Source organism: Symphalangus syndactylus, chromosome 5 (genome assembly GCF_028878055.3).
Source record: "Symphalangus syndactylus isolate Jambi chromosome 5, NHGRI_mSymSyn1-v2.1_pri, whole genome shotgun sequence".
Lineage (NCBI taxonomy): Eukaryota > Metazoa > Chordata > Mammalia > Primates > Hylobatidae > Symphalangus > Symphalangus syndactylus.
In genome coordinates this window covers 34,873,127-34,900,832 of record NC_072427.2, presented here as the reverse complement: position 1 = coordinate 34,900,832, position 27,706 = coordinate 34,873,127, and the positions used below count along the sequence as shown (strand labels likewise).

The following is a 27,706-nucleotide window of genomic DNA, read 5'->3' as shown; positions in this document are numbered from 1 at the left end:
TACTGGGATTAACATATAATAATTTAAGTGAACAAAAAATCCCATATTTAATCAAGATTAATGATCACACAAAATTACCAAGTAGAAGAAAGATCCAACAGGGTTGTCTTAGTGCATTTGGGCTGCTATAGCAAAATGCCATAGATTGTGTGGCTTATAAACAACAAATACTGATTTCTCAAAGTTCCAGAGACTGGGAAGATGAAGATCAAGGTGCAAGCAGATTTGGTGTCTCATGAGGGCCTGTTTCTCATAGATGGCAACTTCTTGCTGTGTCCTCACATGGTGCTGGGGATGAACAAGCCTCTGGGTTTGCTTTTACATGGGCACTAATCCCATTCATCAGAACAGTTATAATTTAATCACCCCCCAAAGGCCCCTACCTCCTAATCTCATCATATTGGGATTAGGATCTCAGCATATATATTTGGGGAGAACACAAACATTTTATCCATAGCCAGGGTCTTCCAAACAGAGGAATTAGTCAAATGTCCCAGAGAGAAAGAGTATACTACACACACGCAACGTCTCATCTCACAGGAAATGAAACCACTAGATGGCCCTGCTCATTTTAATAAAACATCAATAAGGAATATGTAATTCTTTAAAAAGGTAGCAGACCAAGTCAATATATCATACTGATAGGACCTTGGGTTTTGTAACTTTGGCCAAGTGAGATTTTAAAAGTACATTATTTCCTGAAAGACACCAGGTTGTAAAAAAATAAAACCTAAGTGAAGGTGTGACTTTAAAAATTGTATTGTAGTAACACCAGGAGTTAACTCAGCCTGATGATGAGTCCTGAGGCCAGACCAAAAATGGATCAGCCAGTAATCCACATCCTGCAGCCTTGGCTGGGCCAAGCACGTATACTTTTTCTTTTGGGTCTAGTAATATTACTCCACCCCTGGGAAGAAATAAAAATATGTTACTGAAACCCTAGGAAGATATTAAAATAAGTATACTAATATCCCCCAGGAAGGTATAAAACAAGCACATAAATTATCAAAGAAATGAATAAGTCCATTGTTCTGAGACTTTAGAATAGGTTCAAGTGTAAGTGTAATATTAATAATAAGCTTTGTAGTCATTGCATTTGTGAAAGTTTTACGATATTTGAAGTGTTGGGAAAAAAATCAGCCATAGTGAATTTATAATTGCATTTTAAATGATTTAAGATAATGTAATCAAATTATAGTCATCTTAAATCATCAAGATAACTTCTTTTTAAAATTTGTATTTATTAGGTAAATGAGTTCAATAATTTGAGCATTAAACAAAATATAGGTTTTTAGTTCCTGAACAAGAAAATTAAGAAACCTGGGCTATGAGGTCCCTTTCCCAAAATTGACCCAGTAGAAATTACAGACAATGATTGAAAACCTTTGGTCCCCATTAGATTCACCCAAGAAGCTTTGAAATCTATTGCTAATCTGGGGCCCTCCTTAGACCAATTGTATCAGAATCTCCAGAAGCAGAATCTGGACAATGGCATTTTAAAAATACCTTTAGAGTCCTTCTAATATGCAGCCAGGGTTGAGAAACTGAAAGTGGGAAAGAAGCCATGGTCTGAGGAATTAACATAAAAACTCTGAGAAGGCCAGAGGAGACCAAAGACAGTTGTGAGCTGGTTTAGAAGCTCATAGCAGTCTGGGATTGGGACACAGTGGGGCAGTAGGTGCAACTGTGGCAGGTAAATTTTGCTCTTACCTGTCCTCTACATTGCTTTGGCAGGATCACTTTTCTGGCCTCTTCTTCTGTAGAACAGAAATTAGCAAGAGCAGCCCCGATGCCAGGGTGTGTGTGTGTGTGTGTGTGTGTGTGTGTGTGTGTGTGTGTGTTGGAAGGTGGGACAGAAAAGGTTGAGGAGGTGGGGAGAATATCATTGCAACCTCTAGATCCTGCCAGGTTGAGAATCTGGTGAGAATACATGTTATGATGACTAGTTGCCCTAAGGCATTTATTTCTGTATTCCCTTTCTCTCCAGGCCCTCAACAAATTGGATTGCAACCTAATATTTAAGGAAGATGCCCTGAAGGAGTAGATGCCTGGTGCAGATACTGGGAATGAAGTTGGTCTGCAGGTTCTGTGGTGTGTGGTGCTTGAACTCATGGAGACTTTCCCCACCTTTCTGCATAAATAGTTCTAAAGATCTATATTGCACAGACTATGTTCTCTGACCACAGTGCAATTTTGTTAGAAATAAATTACAAAAGAATAATTGTTGAGAGAGAATGCTGCATGGATTTCTCATGTTTATGTATGTCTTTCGAGCAGAGGCATTGTTAGCTTTTGTTCTGGCCTGTATTTTCAAGGATGTTTATACAGCCTTGGAAAATAAAGATAGTATCTCCCTTCATGGCAGAGGGCAGGTTTGTTTGCTGTCCAGTAAAATGAAGATAATATCTTCCACTGGGGCAGAAGTTGGGTGGATTGGCTCACAGCCTCCTTATTGGAGTTTCCTAAACTCGGTTCCTCAGCTGTGACTTAACCTCACCTCTGCCATCCTCCTGGACCCATGTATGTATCACTCTTGTGGGGCTTGTGAAGCAAGGGGAACTAATGAGAAAATGAAGTAATTAAGTTCTTTGCCTCTGATCCAGGAGTCTCATGTCTTCTGCCAGCATTTTTGAAACTGTGACTGGCTGGTTTGTTAACTTGCAAGTAAGATAAAATTTAATACTCTTCACAGTTCTTAGTAATAAGTTTTTTAAAATCCCATAAATCTGGATATTAAATAGCATAAAACTAAATAATCATTAGATTAAAAAGAAACTCACAAAAATATTAAACAGAATAAACTGAAAGCATTTAAGCCAAAATTTATGAACATAGCTAAATAGAGGGAAATTTATAAATCTAAATAAATTTATCACGAATGAATAAAGATTGGAAACTAATGAGCCAAATGTTTAATTCAAGAAGAAGAAGAAAAATTAGAACAAACTAAAGATATTAGAAATAGGGAAATATTAAGGACAGGAACCAAAGTAAAGAACATGAAAAACAGTAACACTGAAGCGGCGTCGTTTGGGGAAATACCCGAGGTTCGTTGTCTCGCGCTAAGGAAATCCAAGATGCGGACACACAGGGTGTGAGTTTAAAAGCAAAAGTTTAATAGGTGAAAGAAAGGAGAAAGAGCTTCCTTGTGCAGAGGAAGGGCCCCGAGCGGGTTTCTGGGAGATGCGGTTGGTTTTATAGACGAACTTGAGGAGGCAGTGTCTGATTTACATAGGGCGTAGTGGATTGGTTGGACCAGGTGTGCCATTTACATGGCCTGTGAAGAGCTGGCCGACCCACCCTAATTTTTTATTACGCAAATGACGTCTTTACCTGGCCAGCGCCATGTTACCTGAACACGTGGTTACAAAGAAAAGGGAAGAGGAAACCTCCATGTTGAATACACTTGGCTTCCAGGTATTCCTTTTCTATTGGCACAGCTGCTGGCATTTACCTATACAAGCTTCCAGCTTGCTTATCTATGCTTGCAGCTTGATTTTTCTGGCTGCTTTTTGTTAGAAAAGAAATTAGTTTTGAAAAGGAAAACCTTACTGAGGACAAAACAACAAAGTTAAAAATTGCTTCTTTAAAAAGATAAGATGGTCTTCTGGAAAGACTCTTCAAGATAAAGGAAAGATGATATAAATAAACAAAACACAGAATTATAAATGGGGAAATAATAGCAGATGCATAAGAAATTTTTTAAAAATAAAAGACTTGTGAATAACTATATTTTAATATATTTTAAATCTTAGATTAGATAGATTTTGTTCTACAAGTATTTAAATTACTCAACAACAGGTAAAGCTTGGGCACTGACTAATCAAGATGGACACCTGACCCACCAGAAAGGATGCCATACTAGTATGTACCAGCTCTGTATTTCTGGGATCAAAATTAAATTCCCAATTGGCCCAAGAAGAAATACAAACATCAACTAGAACAGCAAGCATTCAAAAAGTGAAATGGTAATCAAAGCTCTCCTGTTCCCAAAACCTGTAACCCAGAAAGTTTTCCATGTGGAAGTTTTCTAGGTGAAAGCTTTACACACTCAATGGGATTAAAATCAATTAGTTTTAGAGAAGGGGGTAAAAAAAAATCTTACATATTAAAATAGTCTCTGCGCTTTAAAGGTTCATGGTACACAGATACAGTATGTCTGTGGTATTAAATTTTATGGTGGAAGATTAGAAAAAAAATATGTCTAAAAAGGCCCTGGGGGAGGGAGAGAGTATAATGAAAAAAAAATGGTTGAGAAACATTTCCTAATTTTATTCAAGAAAATGGAAAAAGAGAAAAAACTTCCCAGCTCATTTTAGCATTTTAAGAATTTTCTAATCTAAAACTGGATAAGAACACACACACACATACACGTATCATATGCTTATATACACATATGTATGTATTTATATTCAAAAGTAAAATGTGCTCCTCTACATAAATAAGTCATGTTCAGTTATAAAAATGAATTGAAAAATCCCCCTTATTAATTCAAGGAGTTCAATAGAGTATTAAAAATATATCATGGAACCAGATTTACTCTCTTGCCTTAATGAGAAAAACTGGAAAAACATGTGGAACAACTGTTTTAAAATATTGGACGATAGGGATATTAGGACTGTAATGCAAGAAAGAAAAGAAGCAAATGAGGTAAGTCCAATATTCTCTGTGCCTTTCTACCCCGAGGTACACTCTGTAAAGCAGAGTGAGTAGGATGATCCCAAGCAAAACACAGTGGTCTCTCTGCATTGAGGAGCAGAGATTTGAGTTCAAAGAGTCTGAGGTAGCTAGAAACTATAAAGCAGAATTTCAGAGAAGAGAGAATTACGTAAAAAACAGCTCCAGTCTTTGTTTAATACTAAGATATATAGGAATAGAGTGAAACTCTTCAAGAAATACATGCACACACACAAACACACACATTTTAGTGTATATATGTGTATATACATATATAAAATTATTTAAATGTAGATTGTGATAATTAGAACTTTTTGCAATTAATCCTAAGACAACTGTTAAATATGAAGCAGAGTTATAACTAGTAGTCCCCCAAAGGAGGAAAAAAAGATTTATAAAATATTTAATTAATTCAAGAGAAGTCAATAAAATAGAAAAAGCTTTATGCATAATAGATTGAATAAGTAGAAATCAAACAGTAAAGTATAAACATAGAACCAATTGCATTAAAGGTAAATGGTATAAACGCCAAATTAAAAGGCAGAGATGGTCAGACTGGATAATAAAACAACATCTAACTATAACCTGCATACAAACAATCCACTTTAAATATAAAAACGTAATAGATCAATAGCGAAAGAATGAAAAAATACATCAAGATAATTCTGATCGAAACAAAGTTGGAGTATCTATACTAATACCAGACAAAGTAGATTTCAGGACAAATAATATTAGCAGAGATAAAGAAGGCCATTTCAAAATGGTGAAGCATCATTTATGTGTCAAAGGACATAATAATGCTCGATTTTTTGCATCAAGTAACAGAAGATCGAAATATATGAAGTAAAAACTGATTGAACTTGAAAGAAGAAATAGGCAAATTTATAATTAGAGTCAGAGATTTCAGAATCTTCTTTCAGTAATTGATAGCATAAGTAGAATATCAGTAAGGACATAGAAGACTTGAAAGACACAATAAATATCATAAACCAAACTATTTTTATGTTTATATTCATAGAGTATTCCACTCAACAACAACATAATACACATTCTTTTCAGGTGCATAAGAAATATGTATTAAGGTAGACAATATTCTGTGATACATAACAAGCCTTAATAAATTGAAAACAATCAACTCAAAGTATGTTTTCTGACTACAATGAAATTAAATTAAACACACACACACACACACACACACACACACACAACAAGATAGCTGAGCACAGTGGTGCATGCCTGTAATCCTAGCACTTTGGGAGGCCAAGGCAGGTGGATCACTTAAGCCCAGGAGTTTGAAACCAGCCTGGACAACGTGACAAAACTCCATGTCTACAAAGAATACAAAAATTAGCTGGGGATGGTGGTGCACACCTGTGGTCCCAGCTACTTGAAAGGCTGAGGTGGAAGGATCTCTTGAACTCAGGAGGTCGAGGTTGCAGTGAGCTGAAATTGCACCACTGCACTCCAGCCCGGGCAAGAGAGTGAGACCCTGTCTCAAACAAAGCAACAACAACAACAAAAAAAACAGTAATATAAAGATACCTGGAAAATCCCCAAATATTTGGAAAGTAACACACATAAAATTAGAATGCATTTTGAAATTAAACATATTATACCAAATAACAGTCTCAAATTAATAACCTCTGCTTCCACCTTAAGAAAGTAGAAAAAGAAGAGCAAGTTAAATCTCAAAACCAGAAAGAAAACCAATGAAACCAAGCACTAGTTTTTTAAAAAATTAATAAAATTGATAAATCTCTAGTCAGATTGATTAAAACAAAAGGAGATAAAACATAATTTACCAATATCAAGAAATAGGAGGTGACATGATTAGTTTCTACAGGCATTAAAAGGATAAGGGAATACTATAAATAATTACACACATATAAATTTCACAACCTAGAAAAAATATACCAATTGCTTGAAAGATACTACTAAAGCTCATTCAAGAAGAAATATATAATCCAAGTAGCCCTATAGCCATTAAAGAAACTGAATTTTTACTTAGAACGCTTGCCACAAAGAGGCTGGGTATGGTGGCTAATGCCTGTAATCCCAGCATTTTGGGAGGCCAATGTGAGAGGATTGCTTGAGTCCAGGAGTTTCAGACCAACCTAAGCAAAATAGCAAGACCGTGTCTCCACAAAAAAAAAATAAAAAATTAGCCAGGCATGGTGGTGTGTGCCTGTAATCCCAGCTACTGGGAGGGCTGAGGTGAGACAATCACTTGAGCCCAGGAGGTCAAGCCTTCGGTGAGCCATGATTGCACCACTACACTCCAGCCTGGGTGACAGAGCAAGACTCTATCTCAAAATTAAAAAAAAAAAAATTCCTTCCCAGAAAGAAAACTCCAGGCTCAGATGGCATCACTGGTAAATTCTATCAAATATTTCAGAAAGAAATAATATTAATTCTACACAAACTCTTCCAGAAAATTGAAGAGGAGGAAATACTTCCTAACTCATGCTTTAAGTTCAATGCTAGTCTAATACCAATACCAAACACGTTATAAGAAAGAAAATTTCAGTCCAAAATCTCTCATGAACATTGCTACGGTTTGAATGTGTCCCCCAAAAGTTCATGTGTTAGAAACTTAATCCCCAATGCAACAGTGTTGGGAGGTGGGGCTTATTAAGAGGGGATTGGATCATGAGGGTGAAGCCCTCATGAATGTATTAATGTAGTTATTATGAGTAAAGTTATCACAAGAGTGGGCAGATATAAAAGTGGGTCCAGCACCTGGTGCCTCTCTCTGTCTCACATGCTCTCTTGCCCTTCTGCCAAGTTATGATGCAGCAAGAAGGCCCTCACCAGATGTGGGTAGCATCCTATAGAACTTCCCAGCCTCCAGAACTGTGAGTGAAATAAGCCTCTTTTCTTTATAAATTATCCAGTCTATGATATTGTATTATAGCAACACAAAACAGACTAAGACAAATGTTCTGCAGTGAGCAGGTATATGTAAACCTGCCCTCAAAGGCTGAGGGAGCTGAGAGGCTGAATAAAATGGCTAAAAAATCCAGTTTCTTAAAAAGAAATATTTAATAGGAACTTATGAACAGGAGTGATGTCTTGGGTGGCCGTTAAGCAGTGGATCCCTGCACTCACCTTTTCGGAAATATCTGTTATATTACAAGTTTTTTGGTAAAATATGTGGTAGCTAGTCACATCTGTGTTTCTTGTTAAACTCAAGACCACTGGGGAGATTAGATAAGCATCTTTATGAGGGGTTATCTAAGCTATGAGCATTGTTTAAAGACCTTGCTGCAGACCACCTTGGCATGCAAGAGTCAAACAACAGTCATCATGGGAGTTTCAATTCAAGATGGCGCCACTCTTGCCTTGCAATGAGCTATTTTCCTACAACAAGCATAGACACAAAACTTCTTAGCAGTATTTTAGTGAATCAAATCCAATGATACATAAGAAGACAATAGGTCATGACCAAGTGGATTTCATCCCAGGAATGTAAAGTTGGCCTAACATTTGAAAGATCAATCAATGTGACTTACCATGGTAAGAACTAGAAAAGAAACATTAAATTATCTGAATAGATACAGAAAAGATACTTGTGCCACCCTTCCCAGCCTCCCCTGTGTTCCACATGCATGGGAAGAATATCAGGGAACAGAATCTATAAGGGCCTTGGGAGTGACAAGAATCATTCCTCCATGTAGACACCCAGGTTGCTTCTGGGCTTGTGCTTCTGGACTGGCTCTACCATCAGTGAGTGGACAGGGAGGGCTTCCTTTTGCCTTGGTAGGAACATCCCAGGTCTGCTCTGTGTGATGGGCCCACCTGCTGCCTGGTCCATCAGTTTTATTCCCCTTTTAAGGCTACTGGTTTCCTCAACTGAGCTGAGACAATAGGATTTCCGGTGGCCAAATACTTCAGTCAACCCTCACTGCCCTGGTTAATGAGACTGACACCACCCCCGCCCCCCGACCACCAGCATCAAAGAGTTGCCTCTCACCCTGATGGTGGTTAAGTGTTCATTTTAGGGCTCTGCACTGGCAAGTGAAGAGTGTTGACCATTCAACCATGCACCCTTGTCAATCCATTCAATCCATGCCATCCTGGATTGATTACAAAAGTGAGTTTATGTTTTATTTTCTATGTATTCTGCCTAATGCCAATAGCTTATTGCTTTTACTCTCAAATCACCCATAATTTTTCACAGAATAATCTCCATATTTTACCATTTCCACAGCACCCTCTAGTCAAAGTTTATTGTTAACATAGCTCTTCCGTGAGAAGAGGGAGCCTGCTGGTAAGATTACCTGAAAAGGACTGCTGTGTTGCATCAGTGGAAGCACTTTTTGACTTTATACAGGTAATTCTTGGCTAGAATAAAATGATATTAAAAAAAAGAAAAATACTTAGTACACTTGCTGCTCTCCCCTGCTTAGTCCTAATGCAGGCATTCCTAATCCATAGCCCTGTACCTTTCCTCTGACTCACGGCTTCACAACCCTTCTCAGTACCATACCCCAGACAGGCACCACCAAACAGAGTTGATGTGAAACCTGTTTGCCATTCCTGATCTTACCCATTGGCTCTGCAAACAGGTTTTGATTTTGCTTTTCTAGCTCTGAACTTTGTGCCTTTTCCAAAGTGATTCTAGGGATCAGCCTTCCAGCTTCATACACAACAGCCTAAGGCATCTACAACTCCCAAACCAGTCCATGCCTCATTGTCATGGAGCCTGCTTCGGCCACATGCAGTGCCTGCTCAACAGAGGCAGGGATGTGCATAGCTATTGTGTGCAGGAGCTGATTTATTAAGCAGTCCAACTGGCCAGAGCCCCCAAGAGAAACTCTGTTTGGGAACAGTGGGTGCTGTTGACTGCTTGGACATGTCATTGCTTCAGAGGTCTTTAGTCTTTTCTGTCAGTCTGGACACCCTCAAAGTGGGGAAGTGACCTCTGATCATTGGATATTTTCCTAAGGGGAGTAGCAACAGTCTACAGGTATTCCTCCTGTGGTTATTCTGACAGTGGTAGGCTTAAACCAGGTAGAGAGGTCTTGCAGTCTATCTGGTGGAGTGTGTGGCACAGAAACAGTTACAAAAACAAAAGCTTTTACCCTACTTTCCCACCCATCAGGAAGAGCACTGACTTTTTTTTTTTTTATTATACTTTAAGTTTTAGGGTATGTGTGCACAACGTGCAGGTTTGTTACATATGTATACATGTGCCATGTTGGTGTGCTACACCCATTAACTCGTCATTTAGCATTAGGTATATCTCCCAGTGCTATCCCTCCCCCCTCCCCCCACCCCACAACAGTCCCCAGTGTGTGATGTTCCCCTTCCTGTGTCCATGTGTTCTCATTGTTCAATTCCCACCTATGAGTGAGAACATGTGGTGTTTGGTTTTTTGTCCTTGCGATAGTTTGCTGAGAATGATGGTTTCCAGTTTCATCCATGTCCCTACAAAGGACATGAACTCATCATTTTTTATGGCTGCATAGTATTCCATGGTGTATATGTGCCACATTTTCTTAATCCAGTCTATCGTTTTTGGACATTTAGGTTGGTTCCAAGTCTTTGCTATTGTGAATAGTGCCACTATAAACATACGTGTGCATGTGTCTTTATAGCAGCATGATTTATAGTCCTTTGGGTATATACCCAGTAATGGGATGGCTGGGTCAAATGGTATTTCTAGTTCCAGATCCCTGAGGAATCGCCACACTGTCTTCCACAATGGTTGAACTAGTTTACAGTCCCACCAACAGTGTAAAAGTGTTTCTATTTCTCTACATCCTCTCCAGCACCTGTTGTTTCCTGGCTTTTTAATGATCGCCATTCTAACTGGTGTGAGATGGTATCTCATTGTGGTTTTGTTTTGCATTTCTCTGATGGCCAGTGATGATGAGCATTTTTTCATGGAGCACTGACTTTTAAAAAATATTTCCCCTTGCAAATCCTCAGTCTGGGAAGCAGGGCAATCAATTATGTTGTCAACACAAATAGACCTCGTAAAATTCAAACTTAAAGTCACTTCTGACAGTTTCTTAGCCTGTAAAACGAGGGGGTTAGATCAGATAATCTCTAAAGGTCTTTCCATCTTTCACAGCTTGTGACTTTATGGCTTTAGGCAACAGTATAAAACAAGGGCAAAAGGCAAAAAAAAAAAAAAAAAGCCCTAAAACTTAGCACAGGCTCTGGAGAATCTACAGGTATTTCAAAAAGACAGTTGACTTGAAATGTAGGAAGCCCAAATGAATTCTGAAATGGAGTAGAATAATGAGAACGTGCTTGTAAAATGTGTCACCACCCACTGCCTTCCAACTGGCTCTGGGGCCTTTCCAGCACTGGGTAGTATCTGACTGATAAGTATCATTCTTTGTTAAAGTAACCATGGTTTGTCATGTTTGCCAAAGGCTGGAAGAAAATTGAGCCACGAGCTGGAATCCAGAAGTTCCCCATGCCTGCTGTACACATCTAGGCTCTGAGTTTTTACTTTTTCTACTATATTGCCATGCAAGTAACTTTAACTTTGCTTCTCTGTTCTCTGTCACTGAGAAATACCACGTCTCCATGGCAATAGGAATGCATTTACCTTCACCAAACCTGCTCAAATCCTTGCTGAACAGGATGTAGCAGGAGTTGACTTTCCGATGGTGGAGGTTCAGAGTACAGCCTGTAGCTACAGAAAAAAGTTGCTTGTTCCTGAAATGCAGACACACCTCCAATCCAGACAGCAAGTTATCTCGTGGAGGAAGTGGTAGCTGTAAAAATTCAAATGGAAAAGGCATAGGTAATAAACAAATTTTTTGAAAAGTTTGCCTTAAGTTTGGCACAGAATTTGGGACCACTGCTTTGGCAATCAATGACACTCAGAGGGGAACAGAAGCCTCCAGGATGGGTGAGGTGGCTCACGGACAGCAAGTGTGTACAGGGTTGAGAGGAGAGGACGAGGACGGAAGGCAAGGGGTTGAGGGGGTTGCCGTTCTGGGTCTGTTCCTAACAGGCATGCTTTTTCCAGTCTTTTCATGCCCTCATAAACCTTCACTTGGGCTGGTGGAGTGTTGCACTTCCTCATTTAGTCATTGAGTCATCCATTCGTCACTTACTTACCTGCTCATTCATTCAGAAAGCCTTTATTCCACACCTACCATGTGCCAAATAATTGTATTCGGCACCAGTTCACTCGAATGAATAGGGCATGGTCCCTGCCCACCAGGCTCAGAGCCTGGGTTGAAGAGGTAGATGACTAAACAGGAGCATGCAATTCAACATAGTACATGCCTCTTTGGACTAAGCATGGATGTGGTGGGAGCACAGTAGAGGGTCAGCGAAGCCCACCTCTGGGAGGAGGCACAGTGGGGTTTTGAAAGGAGGGCCTGCCTTAAGACTGCTGAGAGATGTGGTGTTATTTTTTATTTTTTACTTTTTTGTAAGAGACAGGATCTCATTGTATTGCCCAGGCTGGAGTGCAGTGACTATTCACAGGCGTGATCATGGCTCACTGCAGCCTCAAACTCCTGGCCTCAAGTGATCCTCTTGCCTCAGCCCCATGAGTGGCTGGGACTCTTGCAAGTGTAGTGCTATTTAGTGGGTAAAGAGAGGGAGAGAAAAGAGTCAAAGGGTATTCTAAGTTCAGGGGCAGCTTTCACAATGACTCAGAGACAAGGAAGAACATGTAGGGCTTGGAAGTCTGTAAGTGGTTCAGACAGCTCAGCTGATGAACTAACCCCACACACATCGTGGTGGGCTTCACTGAAGCATTTACTGGGCAGCTCCTGTGAAGAAATCAGCTTGCTTGAGCTAAACACGTGAAATTAGTTCATTTGGCTTGATCATATTTAACCCCATGTGGCTGGGTTAAATGAAATGTTTCATCCTTTGGAAGGAATGCAAAGATTTTGGGATTTTGTTTGTTTTCGAGAAGGGTTTTGCTCTGTCGTCAGGCTAGAGTGCAGTGGAGTAATCATAGCTAAGTGCAGCCTCCAACTTCTGGCTCAAGCCATACTCCTGCCTCAGCCTCCTGAGTAGCTGGGACTACAGGTATGTAGCCACCATGCCCACCTAATTTTTTAAAATTATTTTTTGTAGAGATGAAATCTTGCTTTGTTGCCCATGCTGGTCTCAAATTCCTGGGCTCAAGTGGTCCTTCTACTTAGGGATCCCAAAGAGCTGGGATCACAGGCATGAGCCACCGCACCTGACCACACAAAGATTTTTGAACCAGGAAGGAACCTGGAGAAATTATGCAGCAGAGGACAAGGTGGGTGGCCTAGTGAAAAGACTGAAGAGACCCTCAAGAGAATCTGATAGCCATCAGAGTCAGAGACATTTAGAATGGCACAAACACAGCAGGAAGGGAAGCAGTGATTCTATCGGGCACCAGGAGAAATACGATAGACAGGTTACCCCATGTCATTCTCACAATAACCTAATGGAAGTTGGTGTTATTAAACCCACTTTACAGATGAGGCACCAGAGGATTGGAGTTTGTTGAAACCACTTGCTCTGAAGCATTTTGAAAACTTTGTCCTGGTTCTCGTGACTTGAGCAGAGACTGAGCTGCCTAATCACACCACCGGGTTTCTCAGAAGGAAGATCCGTGGCAGAGGAGACAGCATCTGGTTAGAGGCTAGTGGCACAGGAGGGGCATGGGCCAGAAGAGCTCCCATGAGCTGGAAGATGTGACAAGTATTAGTGTCAATATCAAGAGCAGGGAGGTTGAGAGTGGTTGTGGATTTTAGCAGATACATCCACTCCTTCATTCATTCTATTTATTCAACAAAAGATTCTGCTGGAGACTCATCAGCAAAAACAAACAAGCAAACAAAAAAGAGACAAGGATTTGTACCCTCATGGAGCTTACCTTCTGGTGAAGGGGGGGGCAGGAAATAAGCAAGACAGTCAATTTCCTCTATAATAGGTTAGATGGGGAAAAGTAGTAAGGTGAGAAATAAAGGAAGGAAGGGATTTTTTTTTTTTAATTTCAAGATGGTTGCAGTTTTAGATGGAGTGACCAAGAAAGTGGCATTCAAGTAAAGACCTGAAGCAAGTGAGAGAGTGAGCTGTGAAGACACCTGGTGGGGAGAGTATTTTTGGAGGAGAGAATCACATGTCCAAGGGCCTGGAGATGAGAGAACTAGCATGGAGCCCATGTGGCTGTAACAGAGCTTAACAGGGCTCTCTAGGAAGAGAAGAGGCCAGAGTTAACACAGAGTTAACACAGGGCTAGACCACTTGAGGCCTTGAAGGCCGTCATAAGGGCTTGGGCTTCCCTTCTAGGTAGGATTGGAAGTCTTTTGAAGGCTTTGAGCAGAGATTGCCCTCTGACTTTCATGTTAACAATATGGGTCTGATGACTATGTTGAGAATCCATGGTCCAAGGGAGCAAGGGCAGAGCAGGAAGGTGAAGCGGGAAACCCGTGCAATAAGCCAGGTGAAAGATGAGGAGGGCTTGGACCAGGCGGGAACGGGGGAGGGGGTGAGAAATGGCCAGGTCCCGATGTATTTGGAGGGTGGAGCAGCAGGATCTACTGACAGATTGGATATGGGGTGTGAGAGAGAGAAGTCAAGGATGACTTCAAGGTTTTGGCCTGAGGAACTGGAAATGCCTTTCACTAAGGGGGAAATAAAGAAATAAGCAGGTATGGGAGGAAAATGAGGACCTCAGGTTTTATTCTGTTAAGCTTGAGGCAGAAATGTAGGAGGAGCATGAAGAAAGGACAGTTCCACAGAGGCCAACAGCAGGAGGAATGGATCAGATGCCATGGAAAGGTCAGGGAGACGTGTGTGGAAGGAAGGTCATTGGACTTGGCAGGCAAAATGGTCATGAGCTCACAGAAGAGGCACATGGTGTGCTTTGTGAATTTCTCCTAGTCCCACACTCTCCTTCATTAAGCACAGGATTCTTTCGGCCAGTTTCTTCTTTCTATTCCCCTCCCCAGCTCTTTTCAGACCAGGGCTGGCCTGTACCCATCCATTCCTCTAATGCTGGCTTCAAAGCCTGTTTAATTTAATGGTCACTCCAGGGATCTCTTGGAAACTGATAGGAGGGTGCCCTGTCCCTCGTATAGTATTTTTATGTTCACTTTTATAGGGCATTTATTTTTCCTGCTAAAAATATCTCATGCCTTTCTGGGGGCAGGGGAGGGGGGAAGTGGAGCGGAAAAATTATTTCAGCATCTCGCTTACAAATCTGCTCGGTGGAGCCGGAGTCTGTGGGTTGAGCACTGGTTTTCCATGCCCATTTCTGGATGTGCTCACTAAGATATTCCAGCCCAGGCCCTTCCTGTTTCAGTGAAAGGAAAGCAGTGAGGTCCCACCCACTCGTCTTAGAAGCTCCCTCCGGATGGCCTGGCCAGTTTCCATTCCAGTAGATGGCACGAAACTGAGTTCATGAAGTACAGAAAGTCTGAACATCTGTTTCTATGGGTCTACATGATGTCATTTGTCCTGAAACACCCCCAGCCCCTCACACACAGACAGTCCAGATTCTACACTTGGGGAAAAAAAAAACAGAAGGGGAATTCCTACTGAGGTAATGATCTGAGTGTGGAGGGGCTCCCAATTTGGCCTTTATGAATGGACCGATTGAGCTAGGTAGACAGAAAGGGGTAATCTCCCCCTCACCACTTCTCTAACGCTGTCCTTTGAAAAAAGAAAATAAACTGGGTAAAGTCATCACTGTGTGAAATGGGGCTGTGGATAAGGATTTCCACGGGTCCAAGAGCAATCAAGTCATTACCATCGAGTAGATTCGAGGTTGACTTCAGGGTGGCTCAATTCATATATCACAGAATATTGGAGCAACTGTCTAAAGAAAACGTCACTGTGCCCCAGCCTGAGCTGGGTTGGCAGTTTGCTTCTGAAGGGCAAAAGTAAGATGATAATGTCTCAACTGTAGAAGGAGGTGGGGGAGCAAGGAGAGAAGATGGAGCAAAGTAGAGACGCCTTTAAATAACTCAGAGGGAAAGGCTCTTTTCTGAGCTTCACTGTGCGCAGCCTCCAGGGGAGTCCTCTAAAGCACTTCCTCAGTGCTGTGACCTCCTCTGGGTCTCGGAACCAGCGGTGAGGCCATGCTGATCAATTCTGGCTTGGGGAAAGGTGAGAAAGAGACAGTTTGTGAATAACATTTAGCACCCCAAATCAGGTGAATGGCTTGAAAGCTCGAACTCAGTGAAGGATCAGGTTACAAGGAAGTGGTAGAAAGGATGGGTGGGATTGAGGTGGTTTTTGCCAACTTGGAACACTAGAATATTTATTTATTTATTTATTTATTTATTTATTTATTTATTTATTTATTTATTTTTAGACACAGAGTCTTGCTCTGTCACCCAGGCTGGAGTTTAGTGGTGCAATCATAGCTCACTGCAGCCTTGAATTCCAAGGCTTAAGTGATCCTCCAGCCTCAGCCTCCTGAGTAACTAGGAATACAGGCACGCACCACCACACTTGGCTAATTGGAGCGCTAGAATCTTGTTGGCAGTAGCACGTGGGCTCCTCTTGGTGGAAAAAATATATATATCCACATCAGTATTTGGAGGAAGGCTTTGTCTTGGGACTTTAAGATAGCAAAGGATTTGTTCAGGCTTGAACCTATGCTTGTGAGTGAGAACTTTATAGTGTTACTGTATGGATAACATGAGTTTAATTGTATACACCTGTGCAGGAAACAGTCACCATGGCTGCCTGAGACTGCTCTCCTTAGAAAGGTCTGCTTGCAAAGTTGGCCCCTGGCGGGCATCTGGGAGCTTGGCCAATGAATAATTCTCTACATTGATAGAAAACTTACATCAGTGATAAGGGTGGCTCACTGGACTTACACCATTTGTACAAACAAAATGGTTTGTGCTGAATACATGCCTTCCTTCTTAGAGCCTGGAGTTTTGTTACATGCTAGGCAGCAGGTGCCTACATGACAAAACCCCAGTACAAAATCTTAAGCATTGAGTCTCTAATGAGCTGTCCTGACAGACAATACTTCACATGTGTAGTTAGAATTTGTTGCTAGAGGAACTAAGTGTGTCCTGTGTGAATTTACTAGGAGCAGACTCTTGAGAGCTTGCACCTGGCTTTCTCCGGACTTCTCCCCATGTGCCTGTTCCCTTTGCTCATGAAACAATTACTTTGTATCTTTTTGCTGTAATCAATCTTAGCTGTGAGCATGGCTATATGTGGAATCCTGTGAGTCCTCCTAGCAAATCACTGAGCCTGGTGGTGGTCTTGGGGACCCTTGATACAACTAAATCACCCATACTCTAGGGCAGAGTTCTAAAATTAATGACCTGATTCCTGTTTACTAAAGAATTTGTAAAAAGGCTTTAACCAGGTGGGGTGAAAAGGGGGTGTTGACTTCAGTCTGGATAGTTCTGTTGACCTTGTGCTTGGTGCTCTTGTCCCATGCCCCACCTCATGAAGCAATTGCAGGACCCTCGCTCCTGGGTGCACACTGTTCTCAGTCTCAACCTACCTATCATGGAAGCAGAGGCAGAGCAGAGACAAGAGTGTTTGGATCTATCAGTGGTAGAGGCTGGGGACTCCACAGGTGTTTTCATTTCCCCTCCTAAGCCAGTGGGAGGGTGATTAAACAGCTGGCCTCTGCTACAGTTCAGGATTGACTCCCTTAGCAAGGCTTTCCTAAGTAATGCCTTTCTGCTTGAGTTCTTTCTAGATCCCAAGCAGACATAATTCTACTTGGTTTCCACAGAGTCTTTCTTTAGATATGCTAATGTAATCAATTAACTAACGCAGGGCCTTGCTCTGGCCTGTGAGCCTCCACTTCTGTAAGGTCTGCAACCTGCTGTGTTAATTGTGCTCTCAAGGCAACTTGATCCACGTCCTGGGGGCACTCCTCACTTGTGGTCCCTTCCCCAAGCTGCAATTACCACCTTGTATGCAGAATTGCTTTGAAGCATGGTATTCTTTCTGGACCATCCCATAGAGAAAAGCAAGATTTTAGCTTGTATATGCTGTCCAGGGTCTCAGAAATCAACTTGCTATGTACCCAGTTCTGGGTTCCCAGACAGTCACTGTGATGTGAAGGCTTCCTGGCAGGGTGGGTCTATTTCTTCACCGTCACCCTCTTCTGCAGACATAGCAGACATCAATGGGGAGATGAGAAGAAGGCAGAGGAGTTGCGCTAAGAGGAGGACATTCTTGAAAATCTGAAAGATTTGATTATCTTATAGAACTTTGACTTTTAGAGCTGCTTTTCTAAATTTCCTCCTCTACCTTCCTGTGTCTGCAGCCCCCATTTACTCATCTTTAGATGAAAGCAGAACATGGTTCTGACAGCCCCCATAGAAGGCCAAAGTGATGTGAGACTCCTGAGTGGGGAGCTAAGGGGAGTGAGGGAGCAGGGGTATCCAGGTGAGCATAGGAAGTGGTGAGGGTAGGAAAGAAAGAGTGTCCATGGGTGACGCAGCTCCCGGGGGACAAGGAAAGGGTATGTGAAATTCCAAGGGCTTTTCAGAACAAAGTCTTATCATCCTACTGTGCAGTGGAGTTAGATCAAGGGACTCCTTATGCTTGTTGGCCCAATGTGGCCCTTTGTGTGTTATTATAGGTGGGTTGTTATAAGTAGCTTCAGGTCCAAAGTAAGAAACTAATCAACATACTCTCCTGCCTCTGTGTGATTGATAGGCAGAGAGTAAGACTCTTGAGTAATGTACTGACCATTCTTCCAACGTTACAAGCATAGCAGGAAAATCCCACAATTCCCACTGCAGGAAGTGCTAGATCACCAGGGGAATATACTAAAACTCCAGACTTCCAAGATAGAAGCCTCCAGTCATTGTCAACTTCAAAAGTCTTTTTATCAAATTCTTTGAAACGAATGAAAACAATATTCCAAAATCTCTGGGATGAGGCAAAAGCAGTTGTTAAGAGGAAAGTTTATAGCACTGAATGCCTACATCAAGAAAATAGAAAGATCGCAAATTAATGATCTAACATTACATTACATATAAATGAACTAGAAAAACAAAGAACAAGCTAATCTCAAAACTAGCAGAAGAAAAGAAATAACTAAAATGGAACAGAACTAAACAAAATTAAGACCCATCACAAAACATACAAATGATCCACAAAATGAAGAGTTGGTTTTTTGAAAGGAAAGAAAGAGAAAGAGAGAGAGAAAGAAAGAAAGAAACAAAGAAAGAAAGAAAGAAAAGAAAGACCCAAATGAGCACAATCAGAAATGACAAAGGTGACATTACAAATGATCCCACATAAATACTAAAGATCCTGAGAGACTATTATGAATGCCTGTATGCACACAAACTAGAAAACCTAGAGAAAATGGATAAATTCCTGGAAGCACACAACCTGCCAAGATTGAATCAGGAAGAAAATGAAACTCTGAACAGATCATTAATATGTTCTGAAATTGAATCAGTAACAAAAAACCTACCAACCCATAAAAGTACTGGGCTAGATGGATTCATAGCCGAATTCTACCAGACATACAAAGAAGAACTGGTACCAGTCCTACTGAAACTATCCTGAAAGTCTGAGGAGGAAGGATTCTTCCCTAACTCGTTCTAGGAAACCCGTATTATCCTGATACCAAAATCTGACAAAGACACAGTGAAAAAAGAAAACTACAGGCCAATATCCCTGATGAACATAGACATGAAAATCCTCAACAAAATCCTAGAAAACCAAACCCAGAAGCATATCATAAATTAATTTACCACAATCAGTAAGCTTTATTCCTGGGATACAAGGTTGGTTCAGCATACAGAAATCAATAAATGGATTCACCACCTAAGCAGAGTTAACAAAAACCATGTGACCATTTCAGTAGATGTAGAAAAAGCTTTAAGCAAAATCCAATATCCCTTCGTGATAAAAACCCTCAACTAGGAATCAAAGGAACATATCTAAAAATAATAAGAGCCATTTATGATAAACCCACAGCCAACATCATACTGAATGTACAAAAGCTGGAAACATTCCCCTTGAGAAATGAAAAAAAGACAAGGATGCCCATTCTCACTTCTATACAACACAGTATTGGAAGTCCTGGCCAGAGCAATCAGGCAAGAGAAAGAAATAAAAGGCATTCAAATAGGAATAGAGGAAGTCAAACTATCTTCATTCACAGGCAATATAATTTTATACCTAGAAAACCCCATAGACTCCACCAGAAGGTCTAGAACTGATAAACAACTTCAGTAAACTTTCAGGTTGCAAAATCAATACACAAATACCAGCAGCATTTCTATACACCAGTAACATTAAAATTGAGAGCCCAGTCAAGAATATAATCCCATTTACAATAGACACCTACCAAAATAAAATAACTAGAAATACATCTAACCAAGGAGGTGAAGGTTGTCCATGATGGGAATCACAAAACACTGCTGAAAGAAACCACAAACAACACAAACAAATGAAAAATATCCCATGCTCATGGATTAGAAGAATCAGTATTGTTAAAATGGCCATACTGCCCAAAGCAATCTACAAATTCAATGCTATTTATATCAAATTACCGATGTCATTTTTTTTTCACAGAATTACAAAAAACTATTTCAAAATTTATATGGAACCAAAAAAGAGCCTGAAAAATCAAAGCAATCCTAAACAAAAAGAACAAAGCCAGAGACATCACATTACCTGACTTCAAACTATACTACAAGGCAACAGTAGCCAAAACAGCATGGTACAGGTACAGAAAGAGACACATAGATCAATGAAACAAAATACAGAACCCAGAAACAAAGCCATACACCTACAACAAACTGATCTTTGACAGTTGACAAAAATAAGCAATGGGGAAAAGGGAATAGGGAAATAGGAGAAAGAGGATAAGCAATAGCAAAAACTACCTAGTCAATAAATGGTGCTGGGATAGCTGACTAGCCATATGCAGAAGAATGAAACTGGACCCCTACCTATCACCATATACACAAATTAACTCAAGATGGATTAAAGCTTTAAATGTAAGACCTCAAGCTTTGAAATCCTAGAAGAAAACCTAGGAAATACCCTTCCATAGACACTGGGGACTCCAAAAGGAGGAGAGAGGGAGGAGAACAAGGGCTGAAAATCTTCCTATTAGGTACTATGTTCACTATCTGGGTGATGGGACCAATACAAACCCAAACCCCAGCATCACGCAACAGACCCTTGTAACAAACCTGCACATGTACTCCCTGATTCTAAAATTTAAATTTAAGTTTAAAAAAATATTTTTATTCGCAGTATTTGGGAGTTCAGTCCTCAGACTTCAGGAAGAAGCCAATGAGAGAACATGATGTGAAGAGGGTCTCCTTTTCTCTCTGGGAGATCTGCTCTCCATCTTTAACAACTGTAAGCTGCAGGCCCTGTTATTCTTTGTGCTGCCACTCCTTGGCTGAGCTTCTAGAGTGGTTGGGGAAGCCACTGAGTATTGACTAAGACACAACCACTTCCTTTAGGGAACTTGCCGCCTAAGAAATGGTCATGTCATTGAACAGACACAAAGTCAACGGACCCGTCCCAGTTCTCAGTAGTGAAGCATCCCATCAGGACAGGGTTCCCGCCTTCAGACCGATCTTCTTAGGACAGTCCCAGTACTGTCTGTGGAGGTTGTAATTCCTTCCTCGGGATAATGGTTTTCTGCACCATCTGTAAATATCTTTTAAGCAGATCTTCAACAAATGATTTTAGTTTCTCATAATTCCAGTCAATCCAACGTTTATTGAAGGCATGCTCAGATGGAAGAGAATGTGTTCTCTGACCTCCTGTCCTCGCTTTTACTCTCCTGGGATTGGCTGTGAACCCCAAATCATTGCTTGGCAGGCAGCACAAAACCTTCAGCTCCAGAAGAGCCATTTAATAGGTGCTTAAGATGAATTTTTGGAAATTTTTAAGAGAAAAGCAATTTCCCTAAGCATCCAGGAATGTTTCTTGTGGCTGTATTTTTATCCTCTGCATTTCTCCCTGCTGCAAGGGATGGCCTGCCACAGCCTCGGTCCAGGGCATCTGCCACCTGTACACAGGGCCCTAGCCCTCTTTCCTATTCAAGGACTTGACATCTTTCTCTTGTATCATTGATTTTCCTGTTTCTTGTGGTTCATTCCATTGGCATACTAACATGCAATAACATCCTATATTATATTAAACAATTAGCAAATCAATAAATCTCTTTTCAACGTCCAATTCCTCTTTCATCTATTACTGTATTTTGTACTCTTTATAGCAAGTACTCATAAATCACTTTATTTATGAGAATAAAGTATTCTCATTGCATGGCTTTCATATTTCCTGCACCCACTTCCTAGAATGCTGTCCCCAGGATCCTCGCGTCCTCACTTCTTTAGATCTCTGCTCAAACACTTATTATTACCTGCGTTTGTCTTCTTTTTCATTACAATAAAGAAATACCTGAGGCTGAGTAATTTAGTAAGAAAAGAGGTTTAATTGGCTCTCAGTTCTGCAGGCTGGACAGGAAGCATGGTGCTGGGATCTGCTCCTGGTGAGGGCCTCAGGAAGCATCCAATCATGGTGAAAGGCACAGGGAGAGCAGGTGCGTCACACGGTGAGATGTAGGGGCAAGAGGAGAGAAGAGGGAGGTCCCAGACTCTTTTAAACAAGCAGATCTCACGTGAGCTAACTGAGGAAGAACTCACTCGTCACTAAGGGGATTCTTAGACAGTCATGAGAAATCTGCCTCCATGATCCAGTCGCCTCCCAACAGGCCCCACCTCCAACATGGGGGATTACATTTCAACATGAGATTTGCAGGGAACACACATCCAAACCATATTATTATCTGAAATGATAATGGTTAGTTATCAACTTATTTTCTTGTTTATTGTCTGTCTTTAAGACAGTAGAATCTAAATTTTATGACAAATTAGATTGAATCTATCTCAATTCATTGGTGTATCACTGGTGCCTGAAATAGGGCCTGGCACACAGAAAATACTCAATAAATATTTGTGGAATGAGTGAGAATATTAGCCAGAATTTATTGAGTGTTCATTATGTGTCAGATACTGTGATATGAGAATTATCTCATTTAACTCTCACAGCAGTTCTATAACAAGTTTAATATTATTTTACCCAGTTTTACAGATGAGGAAACTTCAGCATAAAAAGATGAAGTAATGACCAGGTGTAGGGGCTCTCACCTGTAATTCCTGCACTTTGGGAGGCCAAGGCAGGAGGATGGCTAGAGGTTGGGACTTTGAGGCCAGCCTGGGCAACATAAGGAAACCCTGCCTCTACCAAAAAAAAAAATTAATTAGCTTGGCACAGCAGTCTGTGTCTGTAGCCCCAGCTACTTGGGTGGCTGAACTGGGAGGATTACTTGAGCCCAGGAGTTCAAGACTGCAATGAGCTATGGTTGCACCACTGCACTCTAGCCTGGGTGACAGAGTGAGATCCTCTCTCTAAAAATAAATAGATAAATACATAGATGATGAAGTAATTTGCCTAAGTTTATACAGTTAACAAGGTACGCAACTAGACCTTGACCCCAGTTTGGTCTCACTCCAAAACTCCTGCTCATAACCACAGGATTATACTGCCCCCAATGACACCAGCCTACCAGTGAAAGTCCCAGTGACATCAGTTTAAGATTCCCTGCTAATGAATGCTGCATGAGGCACCATAAGTGCTCCTTTCACTGTGTAACAGCACTGAACTAGCCTCCAATTCTCCCACGCTCTACTCCGTAAATGGGTGCCTATTGCAAGTGGAGTGGTTGGACAGGAGGGTGCTGGAGTATGAGTCGAAGAGGGGAGAAGCACTCTATCCTGGAAGCCCAAATTTCTAATCTTCCAGGTTTCAGCTTTGATGTAGGGCAGATGCCACATGTTTTCCAGATGTCTTAACTCTCCACCTTCACTTTCCTCTGCCTTCTCCCTCTCCTTTTCTGGAAGTTGGGGGGACTCTCTTTCGCAGGCATTTTTGTCCCCCAACCTCATGCCCTGGGCATGCCCTAGAGGTTGCCTGCAAACAGTTCCTCAGGCCGGGGTGCAGGTAAGTTAAGGCTGTCGGAGTGAGCCTCTACTTCGAGGGACAGGAGTTGGTGAATAAAACCCCCTGCTCCACCCCTCTCAGCGGCGCCACTCTGAGGGTGGTTGCACAGTTTCCTAGAGGGTCCTTAGGGGGACTGAGCCCCTGTTGCCCACAAAAGTAACCCTCCCAAGAACACACCATGTATGGAGTCTCCTTCCTTCCCAGCCTCACCCCCTTGCTGTCTCCCCATGCTTCCTGAGCTCACCTCTCAAGTAAATGATATGTCCTGGAATCCTCATCTCAGGATCTGCCTTTGGGGAAACCTGACCCCAGGTGGACTTCTTTTCCTAAATCTGCATCACCTATGGAAACAAACCATGTCCAGGAGTCACATCCCAAGAACCAGACCATCTTCCCCCAAACATAGGTTAAATTACATCTCAGTGAGCTGGAAGGGCACAGCTTCGGCCAAAATTTCATTCAGTGTCCTCAGTCATTCTGCAATAGACACTGGTTACGTAGGGTCAGCCCACTTCACACACACAAAAACTGAGGCTCAGGGAGGTGAATTAAGTACCTGGCTATCAAGACTCCAGGTCAGCGGCCATTCATCCTCAGGGGTTTGCATAAGAATTCAATAAGCTCTTTTCTGTAATGCACCTAGCAGAGAGCTAAGCATGCAGTGGGTGTTCAATCCATGTAAGTTCTCTTTTCTCTTTTGACTTTTATTATTCCATTAAATGGTCTAAAAATTATGTTGTCACTGGAGTTGGGCCCGTATTTCATAAACAGAAAAATAGATGCAACTCCAGCCATTCCTTCTCCTAGGTGAATAGGTGCACATGGTTCAGGAATGTCCCACTGGAGTCATCCCTCTTCTTTTCACAGGTGCTGTTTATAAACCAGCCCAGCTTTGGCTCAGGACAAGCCACCCATCTCCAGGGGCTGGCGTGTGTGCCTCTGCTGACCGCAGCTGCTGACCTGTCTCCTGTACACTCCAGCTGCTGTGATGCCCAGATAGCAAAACTTCTTTTCAGGCTCCCCAAGAAGGCAGGGACCCCAGTTCTCTCAAGAGCTAACATTGGAGCAAGTCAGTCTCAAGAGGCAGTCCCAGAATCAAGAGGAAATATGGGCTTGCCCCTTGATCCTGCAGTAGAGCACATCTTCCCTGCCTGCATGGCCATGCTGTGAATCTGCAGCTCAGAAGTTAGTCTCCCTAGTGCCACACTCTGGAACCATGTCAGCCACATGATTGTGGCTTCCTGAGGCCACGGCATGTGCACTCTGCCTGTTGATGTTGTGTTTTCCTGGTGACTCCTTCCTTTGCTATTCAGTAATAAGGCTGACCTGCCATAGCAACGCCCACAGCCAATGACACCTGCACAGTGCGTTCCTTCTCTGCTCCACAATATTTCCTTAAAGAAACACACACCTGGAAATGGAATTTCTGGAATGATTCCCAGATGCTTTCCAGAGGAAGCCTGGCGACATGGGCAAATAGCCCTTTATTTTCCACCATGGGAACAAATATTTCTGATCTTTCTTTAGTGTTAGGGCTGCATACAATAAATACTCAGGTGACACTTTTCTGGGTGGCAGGAGTGAGTGATGGGAATGAGGCTAAATCAATACTTGTCAGTTTGTGTCATTTCCACCAGCACTGAGAGGGTGACTGTTTCAGTATCCAAGCGGAAATTGTGGACTCAGGGAAAAAAGACAGAGATGAAAATTCAGTAGTTATCTTCAGAGGGAAAGAATTTTAAGCTGTGGGGATGGATAAAATCTCTATGGAAGGGAAAAAATGAGAGACAGACAGATGAAAGGAGATGGGGCCTTTGATCATATAATTCATTGCTGAAACTGGAACAACTTTGAGAGTGAAAGGAGGTCACTATTAATAGTGACACAGGGGCCTCAGATGTAAACCAGGATTGTCTTGGGCAGACACAGACATATGGTTGCCCTAATGCTAGGGTCAGTCTATTGAAGGGGCCAATGATGATAGCCTGAACTTTGCCACAGCCCTGACACTTGCCACATAACAGTAGGGAATGGTAATGAGGCAGTCACTCAATATAGCTCAGAGCATAAGACCTTCTGGTAGGGTCTTCACTGGGGGTGGGGGATGGTGCTTCATGAACCCCTGAAACGTCTTCCCTTGGCTGCCAAAGGCCTCCCTCCCTTCTCTCATCTTCCCCTTTCTGTGGGGATGAGGGAGGTACTGTGAGGCCAGGACACAGATGTCCATGTGCTCTCCAAATGTCCTGCGGGAGGGGAGAAAACTGTAACTCTTGGAAATTTGATAGAATTGTCAGAAGAATATAATCAGCTACATACATTGTTTAACCAAAGTTATAGTTCTATGATAAAAGATAAAAATTTTCTTTTATATTAGCACTAATATTTATTTTCTTTTATAATAATAATTTTCTTTTATATTAGCACTAACCATTACCATTTCAATATAATCCCCTAAGGTAATTACCATATACATTTGATCCTGCTTGGTTTCCAACCCAGTCCCTCCAGTCTGTGCCCTCTTATCTCTCTGGGGACCTTTCTCCATATTTAAAAACAAACCAACAAAAAATCATCTCTTGACCCTGAGTTTCTCTTTCAACATGTATCTAGATGAGTATAAATGCAATACCTTTCATTTTCTCCCACCTCCTTTATACTCTAACCCTGTTGTAATCTGGCCTTCTAGCATTTCCACATTTTTGTGTTTCAGACCAGATGGAAGAGTTCTAGCTGACGTAACCTCACTCAGTGTGGTTCACAATAGGCTCAGGTGAGCTAAGCCATTCCAAACATCAAATTTCTAAGGAAAGCCAACTGGTTTTTTAAGAGGCAAACTGATTCGAAGTTGGTTAAAACCTGCTTAAATTGGTTCTAATCAGGTCAAGCCAATCTTCCTGGATCATATTGGGTAAAGCCAGCTCAAACAGGATAAAACAGTCCCAAACTGACACACACATCAGATTCCAAGCAGTTCCTGCTGATCGAGACCAGATAAGCCTGCATCTAACTTGTCCTTACTGGATCAGACCAACGTGAATTGAATCACAGCAGTTCAGAAAGAGGAAACTGGATTCAGGCAAGTGATATTGCTTTATATTAGGGGAAAACAGTGTAAAGTGATTCTTAGTAGAGCAAACAGATCCTAACGAAATTAAAATGGTTTAAAGTCACATTTGTCAAAATAGGCTGATTCAAACTGGATCAAATCAGCTCTGATTTCAATAGCTTTTCCTTTGTTTGGGAAAAGCTATTGAAACTATTCGACCAGCTTTGAATAGTTTAAACCAGATCAACCTGGCAGCATTGCCAAATAGCTTCAAAAATATATTATTAACTATTTATTGAGGAGAAAGTCTGGGCACGGTGGCTCACGCCTGTAATACCAGCACTTTGGGAGGCTGAGGCGGGCAGATTGCTTGAGCACAGGAGTTCGCAACCAGTGTGAGCAACATGGTGAAACCCCGTATCTATAAAAAATACAAAAATTAGCCAGATAGTGGTGGCGTATGCCTGTGGTCCCAGCTACTCTGGAGGCTAAGGTTGGTGGATTGCTTGAGCCTAGGAGGTCAAGGTTGCAGTCAGCCAAGATAGCACCACTGCACTCCAGCCTGAGTGACAAAGCAAGACTCTGTCTCGAAAAAAACAAAACAAAACCAACCAAATGAGACAACAAAGAAGCCTATTTATTGAGGGGGAAGAAAGAGACAGATAGGTTATAGATGTTGTTTTACATTATATCTTATAATTTACATTTTGCTTTCATAGGTCACAGAAAGATGTATACATATATGTCCAAAGCAAACTCTTTCCTGATTCAGCACACAATCTGTAATGTTCATTGCTCTATAGATTACTCTTGACACTAAAATTATTTCTTACACTGATGACTGTCGTAAGTTTTAATGAAACTGAGGCAAGTTTTTTGCCAAAAAATTTTTTCCCCAATTATCTAGATATGAGCTTCCCTCTGTGGGAATAAACTTCATGCCCAGTGCTGACCTCCTCGTGGTGATGTTTTTGGGGAAACATCTTTTTTCACAGGGACAATACACTTGCATTACTTCATAGGAGCCAGACCCACAAT

The 27,706-nt window shown here is 41.6% G+C and overlaps 1 long non-coding RNA gene across 1 annotated transcript in view; it reads left to right on the top strand.

The window, feature by feature from the left end:
• Positions 1–25,184, top strand: part of LOC129482315 (uncharacterized) — a 44,377-nt gene extending 19,193 nt beyond the window's left edge. The window contains exons 2-5 of the long non-coding RNA XR_008657657.2: positions 1,988–3,417; positions 7,463–7,532; positions 8,888–9,010; positions 24,490–25,184. This is a non-coding gene — a long non-coding RNA (uncharacterized lncRNA). The remainder of the gene's footprint in view (positions 1–1,987; positions 3,418–7,462; positions 7,533–8,887; positions 9,011–24,489) is intronic.
• Positions 25,185–27,706: the final 2,522 nt, after the last annotated feature.